The sequence below is a fragment of the Canis lupus genome, chromosome 26, assembly GCF_011100685.1.
Source record: "Canis lupus familiaris isolate Mischka breed German Shepherd chromosome 26, alternate assembly UU_Cfam_GSD_1.0, whole genome shotgun sequence".
In the NCBI taxonomy this organism is placed as follows: Eukaryota; Metazoa; Chordata; class Mammalia; order Carnivora; family Canidae; genus Canis; species Canis lupus.
In genome coordinates this window covers 24,402,935-24,416,146 of record NC_049247.1, presented here as the reverse complement: position 1 = coordinate 24,416,146, position 13,212 = coordinate 24,402,935, and the positions used below count along the sequence as shown (strand labels likewise).

The 13,212-nt window shown below is 40.9% G+C and overlaps 1 long non-coding RNA gene across 1 annotated transcript; it reads right to left on the bottom strand.

Annotated features, from left to right (window-relative positions):
- Nucleotides 1-1,587: 1,587 nt before the first annotated feature.
- On the bottom strand, nucleotides 1,588-12,782 carry LOC102153843. The gene is made up of 4 exons (XR_005379387.1): nucleotides 10,696-12,782; nucleotides 8,826-9,546; nucleotides 5,283-7,177; nucleotides 1,588-1,602 (listed from the first exon to the last, which is right to left on the bottom strand). It is a non-coding gene; the product is annotated as an uncharacterized LOC102153843 (long non-coding RNA).
- Between the last annotated feature and the right edge of the window lie 430 nt (nucleotides 12,783-13,212).

The window sequence follows — 13,212 nt, the reverse complement described above, 5'->3', positions numbered from 1 at the left end:
GAATTTGTAGTTTCTCTGCTATTGTCTATGTTGTGAGGCAGGAATTTGGTTGCTCTCTAGGCACTTATGATAGTTCTATATAGTAGTAACATGTATCAAATTTAATTTAGAAAGTTCATGGAAAGAGAAATTTGGAATCCTTTTTTCCTATGAAATATTATAGGAAACTCCAACATACAAAATTGAGTTGTCCTTGTTTGAAGTGGTGAAAGGCTTGAGCAAGACAATGAAGAGCCTTGTAAACAAGTATAAAGTTCCAGAATAAAAGTTTAGATTTTATTCTGAAACAATGGAGCAACTGTTAAAAGGTTTTAGGCAGGGGAGTGACACAATCAGATTTCGTATCAAAGATTACTCTAGCTGCTCTGCAAAGAACAGTCTGTAGTAGGACAGCAGTAGAGATAGTGACACTAGAATGGCATCACAATGGTCTTAGGAATAGATACCTTGGACAAGGCTGATAGAAGTGGAGACAGTTTTAAGGTATATTTACATGATACACTAGGAGAGGGATTATGCTATTTATATATTATGTTCTGGTAGCATAGGAGAGTGTATCATGTAAATGATGTACCTTAATGACTAATAGGGATGACGGGGGTGATAGAAGAGAAGCTTCAGTGACAAGAGTTAATTCCTGTGTTCTGGTTTGAAAATAAGGGTGGAGGGTGGTGCCATTAATCAAGAACAGAACACCAGAAGAGCAGATTTTGAAGGAAAAATGATCCTTCAGTGTGAAGGATCTGTGTGTTTATCAAGCAGGGGAATATCCAGATGACATTCAGATCTGGAGCTCAGGAAATATATCTGGACTAAAAATAGGAATCTGGAAGTTATCAACATATAGTTGGAAACCAAAGCCATGGGAATGGGGGAGATTCTGCAGAATAGTTCAAGAAGGCCTAAGACATGGGAACCCTGGGTGGCGCAGCGGTTTGGCGCCTGCCTTTGGCCCAGGGCGCGATCCTGGAGACCCAGGATCGAATCCCACATCGGGCTCCCGGTGCATGGAGCCTGCTTCTCCCTCTGCCTGTGTCTCTGCCTCTCTCTCTCTCTCTGTATGACTATCATAAATAAAAAAAAAAAAAAAAAAAAAAAAAAAAAAAAAAAAAAAAAAAGAAGGCCTAAGACAGAGGAGCAACACTGATTCAGTTGGGTTTCTCTGACTGTAAGTAACAAAAATTACAAAAATTGACCCTGGCTACTAGGCCTCTGCGCATAGTGTAAAGGGATATCTTTTTCAGACCTATGTAACAGCCTGCACAGCCAATGTAATGTACAGGAAGGATATAAGGCAGTTCACAAAAAATTTTTGAGAAGCTTAACATTCAAGAAAATCAAGAATCTGGGCAACTGAGGATACCTCAGTAACATGAACTCAAATGCTATTTACATATTATGTTTGGGTAGTATGGGAGATAGGCTGCTTCCCAAAGGGAAGGTGAGGTGCTATTCTTAAAGGAGAGGGAAAAGACACTGGTTAGGTAAATGCAGCTGTCCACTATGTTCTATTCCTTGGCTGCCCAGGACATGCATTCTTCAACAGGAGTAATTTTATAAATGCTTCCAATTCAACACACTGTAGAAAATGGATTCTTCTCCCTAAGAAGATAATTTAAAAAAGTAATTTCCACTTATCACATCCACTGTCAAACCTAAAACTTCTGGGTGATACTATCCTTGAGTTCTTAAACCAAACCTTGAAATCTGTAATTTACACATCCACTAGCATATTTAACCATCACTAACACACACCTGTAGATGTTAGTGAGAAGATACTGCCAGTAGAATGGCTTCCTCATCCATTTCAAATTGTCAACAGCTACCTGGTTATCTAAATTTTGCCTTCAACAGGCATATGCTTCTAATTGACAAGGGGGAAGTACCTTTATTGGCTCCTTTGCCAATATAAATTGCTCATTTCCCCTACTCTGGGAATATAGGGAAAGTTTTTTGCTGCCTTTGATTCAGATTCAATTCCAGATCTTCCATGTTCCTGAGAGTCTGAAGCCCATTTAACTCTCTGGTATCAATTTGTTATTAGTCATTCGGCTGTAAGCAAAAGAAATTTGCTTTGGCTGACAAATGAAAAGGGATCATACTTCAAGGATGTATGGTAGTCTATAGAATCAAAGGAAAATTTGGATAACTAGGCCTTGACAAAAACAGCCAGGGCACTATGGGGGCAGGGGGGATATCCTTGCACCAACTCTGATAGTTTTCTTGGGACACTATCATTAGAATGAATCAGCTCCTGATTGTGTCACCTCTGTTAAGACTAAAATCCTGGTGAGAAGGGAATTTTGATTGGACAAGCCTTGGATCACATGATCAACCAGGGGGGTATGAGGCTGTAATATTGTAATCTATAGTTTCACTAAAACCACAGAATGGAAAGGAATAGCATTCCAAAGAAAATGTGGGGATCTATCATTAAAAGAAAGGGGAAATGACTCAGGAGGCAAAAATCAATGGATAGCCATTACACTTAATATTTAAACGGTGGGGAGAAGACTATCTACAATGGAGCAACAGCCAGAAAGGCAGGAAGAAAATGAGAAGTGTCACCTAAAGTGGGTGCAGGGGTGAGGGGGGAAGATCACTACTGAACTGGACTATGAGATCAAAATACTCAAGGATTTCAAGGAAAATGTTTTTCCCTTTTACTAGCTACTGTGAACACTGCAGTAATCTGTAGTGAACACTGATACTATGATATTCTGGTCATCCAAAACAACTCAGATATTTAAAGAGATATGCTTGAAAAATTAAGAAACACTGAGCTGAGTTTCTCAAAGAAGGTACACAACAACCTTGTCAGCTTCAGTAATGGATGATGAATATATTTATCTAAATATTAACTAACATAAAGATGGGTATTTAAAATTACTTGACAAAATAAGCTCAGTGGTAAGTAACCTGCCAAAGTCAAACAATAAGTACTAAATTTAATTTTTAAAATCCTTTATTTTTAAATAAAGTTTAAAAGTAATGTGAGTAGTGTAAAATATTCAATACAGAAACATATAAAGTTGAAAGTCTCATGTAAACTACACTATTTGAAGAAAGCCATTAGTTGACTTTTCTATGCATCATAAACACAAATTTTTAAGTGAGTTCATACTATACATTTTTCTATTAATAGTTTGTTGCACTTAATATTATCATGGCCATTTTCCATGTCCGTACAGAATAAAGGTAGTTTATTAATTTTAATAGCCATATAGATTTTCTTACATGGCTGAAATGTGTTATTTAACCAATCCTTTACCAATAAACACTTAGGTTTTCTTCTGTATTTTTCTACTATGTAATTTTTATGTGTCTGTAGTAACTTAAACATTGTCACTTCCTGTTTCACTCTGTCTTCTGGTTTGAAAAGTAAGTTCAGTGTGGCCATGACCTCCAGTTTAATAAATACTTGAATCTGTTAAGCTTTGATATTGGTAGACAGTATACTAGTCAGGACTGACTCAATATTAAGCAATAGAAACCCAACTCAAAGTAACTTAAAGCAAAAAAGGGTATTTATTGGCTCACATAACTGAAAAGTCCATAGGGATATACTAGCTTCAGGCACGGTTGGATCCAGGGGCACAAACATTGTCATCAGGACTCAAGTCTCTCCATCATTTGGCTCTGCTTTCCTCGGCACTGGCTTCATTTTCTGGCTCATTTAATATGGTGGGCCCTGTTGGTTAGAGCTTTCATACTACAAAGCCAAGCAACCTCAGTAAAGATAGCTTCGGAGCTTCTCCTCCACAGTTCAGTAAAACTCTTATGGCTGAGTATCACTGGACCAATTTGAATCAAACCATTCCAGAACCAATCACTATGGTGAAAGAGATGGGACTATGCTGATTGATCAGGTCTGAATTACATGTACACCCAAGAAGCTTAAAGTTAGGCCAGACTGTCTGAACCATGTGAACTGGAAATAAGGAAAAGTGGTTCCAAGAAACATCAGAGTTGTTATAAAGAGTGCAATGGATGCTGGTCAATCAAAAACAACTGACGTCAATGGTAAGACCAGATACTGAAAAATTCGCTTAGTCTCTGTTCAGTAACAGCTGGCATTGTTACTTTCTTGATAATAAGAGTATTTTGAAGAAAACATCATGAGGAGTAAGTCTGTCCTGTACTCAGGAAGCCTGTAATCCATTTGAAGGGAATAATCATGTCCAATAGAGTACTTTGGATGATGCAATAGCATTTCAACAGAAGTAAACTCGGTGGCCTTGAATCTGAGAGCCCAACCATCTTGCTGACACAAAGCAGAACAAGCCTCCCATTGGCAAATAGTCCTGAGGCTGCTGAAGTCAGTGGTAAGTTTAAGTTAAGTGGAAACCTTTTCTTGTGTTCTTTTTAGCTGTTTGTCAAGGTGAACTGGTACATTTCTGTCATCTCTGTATTACTGCAGAAGAGAGGAATGGACAGTGCTTTCAATCTGCTGTAGTCCTTCAGATCTAGTATAAGGTCTCAGATGCTGAAAATGATCAAATATATATATGTAGAGACTTACTCTGCACTTAAAAAGAGCTGCTGGTCAAGTAGTATATAGCATGGTCCTTCCAGTTGTGAACATTTAAGTCCAGGGGAATGGGTGGGGGTGAGGTGCAGGTTGCTTCAATTCAAAACTCCTGGGTGGAAATGAGTGTAAGGCTGATACCAGTTGTAGTTTTCTCAAGCACAGCCAGTCTGATCGCAAATTTTCAAAAATGGCAGACAGGGCTGGGTTACATAAAACAGACAAATAGGTTACCTTCACCAGGGCTAGCCACACCAATAGCCAGGATGTTATCTGGAAGAATGGGCAGATTGATATCAATGCTCTGTAAATTAGTTTTTACCCTGAGTACTCCAGGGTCATTCCTTAGGGTTTCCTCTGGATACCATTTTCATCAGTCACGTATACAGCTTTCATTTTCATATGTATCTGCCCAAGAACTTTCAGCTCAGTAGAAGGATATATTCTCAATTCAGACTTGAGGTTCTGTTGAGTCTATGCTACATCTGGGAATGACAAGGTTGGGAGAGCCAGGTTCATGAAGGTTGGCCCTACTCTCTTTGGTAATCAAGTCTCCATCTTCTGAAACGGCCCGTCTCTGAGAATCAGCTTATAAAAAAGGCCTTAGGTTGGTTGGATAGTGCTGCCGAAAGACTTAGATTGAGATCTGAGGCAGGGAGATAGGTAAAGCCCTAGATTTGAGTTTTAGGCTTTATTTTCAACCATCAATTTTTATATACAGTGTATATTAGACTCTCGAACAGATGATCCTCACCTTAAATCCCTCATTTTGACTGTGTTTGACAGGATTAAACGGAATGACTGGCAGTGTAGATCCGTATCTTTTTCTGTAAAGTACAGAAAAAAAAAATTGAGCTGACATTTTGAAGGTAGTAGAAAATGGAGTTTGTAGATAACTTCTTATTAACAATAGTTGTATATACAAGCAAGCTAGTCGTTAGATTTTTATTAGTTGAGGATGCACAGGCCTTGTTTGATGATTTGTAGACAAAGTCACATAATCCGGGTTAGTCTAGAGAATAAGAGACAAAGATACAAAGAAATCATTCCCAACATTTAACCAGTGCATTCATTATAGTTGAGGATAGCTGGCCCTTAAGTAGACTGTGAAGTGAAGGACTGAGATTTTTCTCATGACAAAAATCGAAGTCTACTTGTCTGACATGATCTGTCTGGGAGTTCATGAATTGAATCCATCCTGCAGAAACAGATTAAGTTGTCTTAATGCCTGAGAGTATCTCATAGCAAGGAATGAAGTCAGCCACTCTGAATCAGTGTAAAACAACAGTATTGAGACAGATGAAACTCCATTAAAACATCCACAAGGACAAGACACTGTGGTCTTGTAATATTAGGAAGAAGCTGCAGGAAGCTCGGGAGTCTAAAATCTTAGCTGCAGGCTTTGTAGATTTTCAAGTCAGTCTACATTTCCAGCAAAAAGGTAGATGATACACAACTTGAGATGCCCAGCAAGCAAACTACCATGGCTTGGTCAAAAGGTCTACCTCCAAATATCCCTAACGCCTGGTAGTTGATGGTACCAGACATCAAAAGATCCATCATAAGAGTACCTCTCATTGGTTAGAAGAAAATTTTCCAAAGCATCACATTTAACATCATATACAGGAGAGAGGATATCCAAAAATAGTCTCTTGTGGATCAGGTGTTACATGTAGTTAGCGAAGAGTATTCGTAATTTTGGAGATGTGCCAATGATGGAGAAAATTTTATTTTTTTTAAGGTTGTTAGCTCATTTATCTTGGAAAACAGCAGTTAAACTGAAAAATAACCAAGGAGCAGTGTAACTGCCCCTGGTTGAGTCATAGTGACTTGGAGTTTTGAGAATAAGATGAATAACCATTACCCCTAGGTAATGTTACCAGTATTTCAGTTCTACTTTCATTGTTAATGGTTATCCCTTGCACACGAAGTAGAGTACCATGGCTGATGATGGGAGGTCCAACGTATACAAGTTGGTCTAACATGGCCTCAATGAGGCATCATCAACTTTAGTACCAGCTTCAATACCTGGTGATTCAGGTATCCAAAGAGGATCAAGACTTCAGAGTTATTTATTTCAAGTACCACTAGAGCATCTGGTGTTTGTGAAAGAAGTTGGGTAAGGGGGTATGTCAGTGTAGAGTACGTATGAATTGCTCTCTGACTATATTGAATCCCAGGAATCACTGACTTGATATCCATCTGGGGGTACAGGGCTGTTGATCTAGTCCATTTGATACCACTTTCAGCCCACATGACTACTCTGAGGGGGCAAAGATATGCCCATCTTCTTGTACTTTTCTGACTTTGCCCACAGTAAGTATTCCTAAGGATGAGTAGCATCAACTGAACATGGACTTGGTTGGTAGAGGTACAGATCAGAATGCCATTCAGGTTGCACATGTTGTCTAGGGCAGTGGTTTTCAAACAGTGTTCTGAAGAATTCTAGGTGTTGTAAAGAAGTCTCCTTAGGGGTCACCATGGTGATAAAGGAAGATGCTTGTGGCAGGTTTCAGGCCCCCCACTCCTGCTTCATCTACAGCAGCTTCTCTTTTACTCTGGGCTTCCACATAGTTTTCTTCCAAAGGGCTTCATGGTCACAAAGCCTTTGGAAAACCAATGATCTAAGAATAAGTTGTTCACAAAATGCTGAAATACAAAAAATAGGTCACAGAAACCAGAAACTGTGAGCAAAGGCTGTGGTAAGCCAAGAAGGTGTTTTCCTAGTCATTCTTTCCCTAATATGGGCCACATTACAGAATGATGAAGTTATAACATTCAAGTGTGCTATAAATTGATGGCCTCAAATTGGGTTTGTGACTATCAAATAACAGTCTAATTGGCTTTAAGTGACAATAGTACTAGAGTTTTTGCTGTCAGCATACATCTGCAAAATGCATTCATTTCTTTGCAAATATTATCCCAAGTCCATGGCTAGATGACTTATTTTCAAGTACTGCTAAGATCTCAATGGGCCACAATTCAAATTCTAAGAAAATATTTCCTTCTCATCCCCCGTCCCCCTTTTCTCCATTCTTCTTCTCCTCCCTTCCCTTCCCAATCTCACCCACTTAAGTGAGATTCAATACCTTTGGGCTAGGTTTACAGCACAATTCTAAGGACAGACAAGTATATTGTTAAATGTCATGGAATCCATCCAACTTGGGGGACATTAACTTTTCCCCATTCCCTTCCCATATATTCCCACAAATTTTCTAGCAGTTCCTTTAACAAATAGAGGTAATACGATCAAGATATAGGACTCTTAGATAATTAAAACATACCAATTCAAGCAGTTATTGACAAAGTACAAAAAGGGAGGGGGGAAGGGCTTCAAAGATGCTGTTTATTCCTGGGCCTCCAGGGCAATCAGGAACCACTGGCTATACTGCTCTAAAGCAGTTTCCCTCATTCCATTTAAAGGAATGCTGCAAAAATAACATTGTGTTTGATTAAACTTAGGACATACTGGGCTAAACAGCTCAATGAGGCTCCCTGTTTGCAAGCCTTCTTAGAGCCTTTAATACACTATATTGAATCAGGGGAGGGAACACATATTTTACCACCTTACAGGACTCCGGAAGCTCTATGTATATAGATTATATGTATGCATCAAATATACACATGCATACATATATGAACAGCCCTGCTCTAAAAAAATGTAGTAGAACTATTAAGTAAATGTCTGAGGGCAGAGGACCATAGATAATAAGATCTTGGTGTCTAGGAATTATTAACAAGACTTAGGGGAAAAAAAAAAAAAGAGAACAAAACATGAATAGGGATCTCCAATTAATTAGCCCATTTGGAAGACCATGGGAACAACTAAGAGTAGCTTTGTGTTTCATGTTACATAGTTTTACTGTCAGATGAACGTGTGCCATGTTGACTAGATAGTCTACCACTATGGAGAGTCTGTTCTTAAACCTTAGAGTTATTGCCATGGAATTCTGGTCTAGGTGCAGCCATCGTAAGATTACACTTAAAACATCCTGAGAGCACCATATCAGGAAGTTGGAAACTTTTCCAGGGTTACCAATCTCCAACCATATTAACAATGCAGGTAAAGTGGAGGCTAAGTTAATTTCATGGAGAGAACTGGACTGGGAGTCAGAAGGCCTGAGCTCTACCACTTTATAGGTGTGTCACCTTGGATAACCTTTTATATTTCCATTTCCTCATTTGCAAAAAGGGATTATAATTTACTGTGTTATTTTGATAATTGAGATTAATGTAAAAGTGCTTTGAAACTATAAAGTGCTAAATAAACATAAGGGATTACCATTATAGGTTCTACCTGGATATATCAAGAGGTCTTTTCTGGAATCTGATTGGAGCTTTGTGAGATGCTGTTAGGTAAAGGGATTCCTTGGTAGAATTTCTTACATTTGTGTGAAAAGTTCTGGTTCCTGAGTAATCCCAAAGATGCTGTGAGTTCACTGTGCCTTTGTTTTAATCCCAATATCTGCTGGTCAGAATATCTGCTTTCTATTCAGTAGGCTACTATAGACTTGAAGTGGACAAAGAATAGGGTCCAGTGACCTGGATAGGATCCTAGACACTTCATTAATTTCAATCATTTGAGATTGTGGGGTATGGTCCAATGCCATTCTTGACAAGATGTTGTCATTCTTCAGTGTTGATAACTAAAAATCCCCTGGTCCAAATTTACCATGTCTCTGAAGGCCTTAACTGAAAAAATGAAATGCACACTCGAGGAAAAAATTGGGCCTTTGTTGCGACAATATAGTTTCAGCTACTTGGCTTAAACAGTTTGACTTCACTATAAAGGGCTGTTCTGAATCTGAGTGGAACAGGAGTGGAGGTGAAGGCCACATCATGATGGTTGAATGCCTCCTGGATCACAGTGGTCCACTGGAATGGTGTCTTCTTCAGCAGTAAGGTGAAGGAATCACCAAGGGCAAAAATCCAGGTACCAGATCTGTAGGCTGATGGAATAGTACAAGGAAGGTGGTCAGAAGGTCCAGATGAATACTCAGCAATCAGGAGGCACAGGACTGGAAGGGACAGGAACAAAACAGGTAAGATAACAAATGCATGGAATTAGAAACACAGGATTCTAACACTGGAGTGAGTGTGCTATCAGCTATCAGCTGCCTGATGGGTACTACTCTTGATAGGACTAGCTAAGAAGCTGACAAATGATAAATGCAGAATTAAAAAAAGCTTTCTGATTAACAATTGGTGATGATAAGAACAAAGAGTTCTCTGGCAGGGACTGCTTCCTGACTCGAGAACAAACCATCTCAGAGTAGCAACAAACAGGAATTGCCCTTAAGTCTCATAATTTGGGGGAGTAATTTGTATTCAGCCTGCTGAGCAGTGCCTGAAGGGGGAGAAAGAAGTAGCTCAATGGGCAGCACATGAAGAACTGAATTTAAATTTATATACAAACATCGAAGGAGACCTGGTCTTTCTTACTTTTCCAATGCTTTCTTCAAATTATCCTACCACCTCATACTTTTAAAAGTTGTCTTTAACTTTCATTTTAAGAAGATTCCATCTTGTATGGGAAAGAATAAGATACCCAGGGAATAAGACCCTGGTATTCGCACCCTTCTGTTAATACCCTATATAATATATCAGTTTTTCTTTACATCTGAGGGCTCCCTAAATCTTTTAAATTTAGAATCAAAAAACAAAAACAAAAAATCATGAAACACAGAAAGAAATATGGCCCATAATAGTGATCTTTTTCCTAATCAAGAGTACTTAGATTACCAAACATCTTACGGAAAATCTATTTTGATGGCCTGCTCTCTAATTCTTTCTACAAAATGCTTCATCACATGTAGCAGTACAGGTGGGCAAAGATCCCTAAGACAAAGCCTTTGCTTTCAAGGCACTTGCTATCTGGAAAAAGCAAATGCTTGCCAGGGACTTTACGAGGTATGCTATGCAAAGGTAGCTAAAAGGTAAACAACTTAATATAAAATAATGTAAATATTATTTAATATACAACTTAAGAAAAAATAAAGCTAAAGAGATGCATGAAGTAGAGAACATGTGACGTAGATATTGAGGAAATGGCAGCATTTTGACAAGTGAAGAATCAGAGGAACACATCCCAAAGTAGAGAGCAAGAACGGAAAGTGCAGAGATGGTAGGTAAGTAAAGAGTGAGGCATTTTGGAAAATATCAAGTACCGTAGTTCACTTTTGATGGAGTGTTGCTAGAGTTTGCACTGAAGGTCTGGCAGAAACTCAGGTCTTCGAATTCCCAGTAATAGTGCTGGTGGCAGTGCTTGCTCGGTCGTTGTCTCTTCTTGAAGCAAGGTCAACAGCCCCCAAATTCAAAAACAAAAATATTCAGCTCCAGAGTTCCTGTCACATCCTGACAAGCTCTTCAAGTGGCAGGTGCAGTTCTTGAAAATCTGGAAATCTGGAGTCCATGTCATGGCTACACAGAAGAGCATCTGCTCCAGCTAGTGCAGAACACCGTAGTGAAACCTTTTCGGCCTCCTATCCTGGACATCTCACGTTTTGTCACAGAATTTCAAGCTTTGAGTTCCAGTTGTTTTTTTCCCCCTCCTTTTTCTGGAGGAAAGCATCTTATAAGATCACCACAGTCTTAAGATTCTTTTGAGGTACATCCAGATAATAACAAAAGAGCTAAAAGACCAACACGTTTTTCTCCAAAACAGTCATTTCTCTGGAAGTGAGATCATTTGTCTCTCCCCTTTATGTAAAAGGAATAGTCAATTGATTTTCTCAGACATTTGTATGGAATAGCAAAACAGGTAAACGCCTAACCAGACAAAATACACTTACATGTGTTTATGTTCACTTGCTTAGAGCTGTACCACTGGTAAGCACCACCCCACAAAATGAAAATGTTTGAAATCCAACTGTTCAAACATTTCTATAGTGTTTGCTGGACAATGGCCTGGAATTTGATAAAAGCAGCTGACAATTAACAAAGAAGCATTTTGGCCATCTTAGTGACACACTTTCAAGCAAATAGAATACAAAGCAGGCCAGGAAACAGTTAAGCATTGAAACACTTCCAAATCTACTGATTTTGCAGTTCAGCAGAAGTCATGACAAAACTTTCCAGAGAATGTTAACCTTCCATTAAGAAACATAAACCCCCAAACATCTTCAGGAATTCCATGCCTGATTTAGTCTGTTCCAAGTGAGCCAGCTTGCTAAAAATCCACCTGCACCATTAATTAGCTGGACTCGGCAGCACCATTTAAAAATAAGCCTGCTCACTACCAACCGCACAGACTAAGGATATAGAATATTGAGGAGTAATGGATGGCAACCATGGTTGTGGAAAATTGTCAATGAAAGAGGAAGGTAGTCAGGTACCAGTATAAGCAGCAGAAAACCAAGAATTGCTGGCCCAAAGATTCTACAGGCTTCTTAATAGTAGAGAACACACCCATTTCTAGTTTTAGCTGCTTTATATTGGGTGCCATTGAGCCATACCAACGTGTCAGCCACCCTTCAGGCACCCCATGGTAAAAGGAAAGGACTCAGAATAGAAGCCAAGCAGTGGAGTGTTGTTACCCCAACTATCCATTATGCATAGAAACAGCTCACATATCCCAGGGATTCAAACAGGGGCTTCAAATCGGTTGTGAAGGGTCCCAAATGACATCTAGGCCTCAGTTTCCTCCCTGTGGCATAAAAGAATCATAGTTTTTAACTCTTCTGGGTCACAGCCCCCTTTGAAAACTTGCTGGCGATGGATCCTCATTCCCCAAAAATGCACACTCCCACTATTTCTGCATACAATTCCAAGGAGTTTAGGGGGATCTCCAACTTCAATCCAAGGTTCCCAGGTTCAAAATCCAAGAACTGGGCAATTGCTAACTTTTCTTACAACTCAAAAAAACCCCGTTACAAACAATAATCATCCCTTACGTACATACCGACGCTTTATACTTTACAAAGCGCTTTCAACCCCACAAACATTGATAGGCAGAGGAGGAAACTGAGGCGCCGACAAATTACTGAGTGATTTGCCTAAGGTCACTCGGCCAGCTGGTGGCTAGGCCCGGAAGCAAACCCAGCTCTTCCGACTCCGGGGCTTGTCTCCCCACCCCGGAGCTGCCGCCAGAGCTCCCGCCCCTCACTAAGGGGGCATAAGGAGAAAAAGGCAAAGTAGAAAGCCCACCACCAACCATCCCCCGGCGCCCTCTTGCCCCCCCAACTGGGTCCTTGCAGGCCCCGAAGGGTGGCGCCAGGCCTCCAGGCCAGCCCCGGCCACCCCCGCCTCCCCGGCCGCGCCAAATCCCGCCGCCGCCGCCGCCTCCCCGGGAGCGGGGCGGAGCAGCTGCCCGCCGCCGCCGACCACCCGGACGACTCCTCGTCGAATCGCAAACGCATAGGCCGCCGCCCGAGTTCTGCGTACGAGAAGAAAGACGCGGCGCGAGCGCCAACGGCCACCGGGCGCGCGCCGCGGCGGCCGGGCCTGCGCCCCAAGAGCTGGATGCCAGAGCAGGAGAAAGAGCCGCCAACCGATCGCTCGATCGACCGCGCGCCCGCTCCTTCGCCCTACCAGACCGGGGAGGGGGGGAGGGCGCGCCAGGGCTTCTTCGAGTTAGGGGCCTGACTCCCCGGCGACGAGACAAGATGGCTCCTCCGGTCCGCGCCGCAGCTACCGTCCCGGCTGCGTCGCTCGGCCCGCCCCCGGTACTGTTTCTTTAAATGGCG